General features: G+C 42.7%; 1 pseudogene across 1 annotated transcript; it reads left to right on the top strand.

Moving 5' to 3' along the window:
- Window positions 1-65: 65 nt before the first annotated feature.
- On the top strand, window positions 66-770 carry LOC308551695 (melanoma-associated antigen 10 pseudogene; annotated as a pseudogene). The gene has a single exon. The product of its transcript is annotated as a melanoma-associated antigen 10 pseudogene (transcript).
- The last annotated feature ends 2667 nt before the right edge of the window (window positions 771-3437 follow it).

The raw sequence follows: 3437 nt of genomic DNA, 5'->3' as shown, positions 1-3437 counted from the left end.
AGCAGGAGCAGGAGCAGGAGCCTGCTGCTGAGACATCAAGACCTCCCCAGAGTCCTCAGAGATCCATGGCACGGAGCACATCAGTTGGAGGTTCCGGCAACCAAGAAAATGAGGATACAAGCTTGCTGCAGACCTCAGCAGACCCTGAATCTTTGCATAGGGACCCGGTTCATGAGAACGTGACCAATTTGGTGCGTTTCATGGTCCTCAAGTATCGTTTGAGGAAGCCTGTTACAAAGGCAGAAATGCTAAAAATTGTTAACAGAAGGGGCAGGAGTCAATTCTCTCTGATTTTCAAGAAAGCTTGTAAGTGCTTGGAGGTGATCTCTGGCATTGATGTGAAGGAAGTGGTCCCCGCCACCCACTCCTATGTCCTTGTCAACTCACTAGATCTCACCTATGATGAGATGGTCAGTGACCACCAGAGCTTGCCTAAAAACGGCCTCCTGATAATCATCCTGGGCTTGATCTTCTTAGAGGGCAACTGCACCCCTGAGGAAGATGTCTGGGAATTCCTGAATATGATGGGAGTTTATGCTGGGAGGGAGCACTTCATTTATGGGGAGCCTAGGAAGCTCATCACCAGAACTTGGGTGCAGGAGAATTACCTGGAGTACCAGCAGGTGCCTAATAGTGATCCACCACGCTACAAATTCATGTGGGGTCCAAGGGCCCATGCTGAAACCAGTAAGTTGCAAGTTCTGGAATTTTTGGCCAAGATCAAAGGGATTGACCCCATTTCCTTCTCATGCTGTATGAGGAAGCTTTAAGAGATGAGCAGGAGAGAGCCCAGGCCAGAATTGGCCCCGTGGGTCGTGCTGCTGCCATGTTCGTGGCACAGCAGTAGTCTGCAGCCTCTCCTTCCAGAACTGAAGAACGAGCCCGAATCTTCACTCTGTTTAAAAAGGGCACTCACGTTTCTAAGCAGAGGAGGGTCAGAGTCAGGGTCAGGCTGGGGAGAACACAGTGTACAACTTTGTGTTCCTGTTTTATATTGATGACATGGAGGTGTATCTTTTTCTTCTCTCCTTTTGGGTTTTTTCAAATGCTGTTCCTTTTAATGGATGGTTTATTAGCTTTAGGATTCTAAGTTGTGAATGAAAGTGGTCTCACATGCATTGTTGTTTATCAGGTTTAAGAATGAGTTTTGATATTTTGAAAAATAAATTGGGAACCTTCCATCTTATTTTGTGATCTGGAAGAAAATAACATGACACTGGAATAGGAATTTCCTTGGAAATGTGAAAGAACCCAGCAGAAAATAGGGGGGAGCGTGTAACAGGTGGTTAATTTTTGGATTCCTTAACCATTTGAGTGTATTCTATAAAATTAAAAGATATATACCTGTATTTGCTTGGCTTATTCAAGAAAGTAGAAGTGATCTTAGCAAATGTTAATAAAGGAACTTTATAAATGCTCACTGATGCATTTATTTGCCAAACATTAATTGTATATTTTCTCTTTGGAAAGCACTGTGTTAATAGTGGAGATACTAGGATAAGCCAGACACACCACTACCCAGAGAGTGGTAGAAGCTAGGAGCAGCACTCACATCAGGAGGATGGTGAGATGCCCTCCAATACCTAAAGAAAAAGTGAAAACAAGGAGAGAGGAGGTGAGACTCCAGATGGGAGCAGTCAAGTGAAAACGCCCTGAGCCAAGGAAGTCTGGTGCTTTGGGAAACTGCAATTCCTTCCATGGGAGTTAATTATAAATTAAGCTGTGGGTGGTGGCAGGGGCCAGGCTCTCAGGCGGTGTGTTTTTTGAAGCGAGAAAAGCCTGGAATGGAAAGTTGCCTAGTAGTTACTTTGGATCCTTGGGTTGGGTATGGTAGGTGTCCTGCACTTTAGTCCTAGTGTAGTTAACTCAGTACATGAACTAGGTGTTCTAGACACATCATCTACAATGACTTGAGGATAGGATGATAGTCCCTTGTGGTGGTACCCAGAAGCAACTAGGCTGGAACTCTTCCCTGGCCTAAGAGAGCCAAAGCCCACTCCATTAAAGTGACAGTAAAGGTAGGTTATCTTGAGTGTAATTACTACAATTCTAAGCAATGTCTAGATATTGGTGGCAGTAAAATGAATGAAAATAGTATTTTTGATGGATTAGTAGCTGGGAGGGAAGGAGGAAATTGGTATTTGACTTAAATTCTTGGAACTCTGCATTATATCAGCCTGGGAAGATTACCCCATATTCAAATTAATATGTCCTCTAAAAAGAAAAATTTAATGAGTTTTATTTGTGAAGCTATATTTTTGCCTGATTTGATATTCCATCTCCTGTTGAGCTGCATATTATCTGAAAATGCCCAAATGAAAACAAAATCCCAGAGGAGAGGTTCATAGGGTCTGGGGACAAAATAATATTCAAAATGACTGCCATTAAAGTTTCAATGTCAGGTACTGTACCAGATGCTTTCTTACTTTACATACATTCCAGCAGTCCTTCCTATGAGACAGGGTTTATCAAACCCATTTAACAGGCGAAGAATCTTAGTGCTCAGTAATTTCCCAAGATTTTACTGCTATTAAGTGACAGGGCTGAGACAGAAATACTGGTTTGAATACATCTAGGCCCTGTGTTGTTCCTACCTTCCATACCCAACCAAAGGTAGAGGCTTCTCTGGTTTATCCAGGATCCAAGGACTATCATATATCTAGACATTGCTTAGAATTGTAGTAATTACACTCAAGATAACCTACCTTTACTGTCACTTTAATGGAGTGGGCTTTGGCTCTCTTAGGCCAGGGAAGAGTTCCAGCCTAGTTGCTTCTGGGTACCACCACAAGGGACTATCATCCTATCCTCAAGTCATTGTAGATGATGTGTCTAGAACACCTAGTTCATGTACTGAGTTAACTACACTAGGACTAAAGTGCAGGACACCTACCATACCCAACCCAAGGATCCAAAGTAACTACTAGGCAACTTTCCATTCCAGGCTTTTCTCGCTTCAAAAACACACCGCCTGAGAGCCTGGCCCCTGCCACCACCCACAGCTTAATTTATAATTAACTCCCATGGAAGGAATTGCAGTTTCCCAAAGCACCAGACTTCCTTGGCTCAGGGCGTTTTCACTTGACTGCTCCCATCTGGAGTCTCACCTCCTCTCTCCTTGTTTTCACTTTTTCTTTAGGTATTGGAGGGCATCTCACCATCCTCCTGATGTGAGTGCTGCTCCTAGCTTCTACCACTCTCTGGGTAGTGGTGTGTCTGGCTTATCCTAGTATCTCCACTATTAACACAGTGCTTTCCAAAGAGAAAATATACAATTAATGTTTGGCAAATAAATGCATCAGTGAGCATTTATAAAGTTCCTTTATTAACATTTGCTAAGATCACTTCTACTTTCTTGAATAAGCCAAGCAAATACAGGTATATATCTTTTAATTTTATAGAATACACTCAAATGGTTAAGGAATCCAAAAATTAAC

This window comes from Miniopterus schreibersii, assembly GCF_964146895.1.
Source record: "Miniopterus schreibersii genome assembly, chromosome: X".
In the NCBI taxonomy this organism is placed as follows: Eukaryota; Metazoa; Chordata; class Mammalia; order Chiroptera; family Miniopteridae; genus Miniopterus; species Miniopterus schreibersii.
This window is presented reverse-complemented; position numbering and strand designations above follow the sequence as displayed.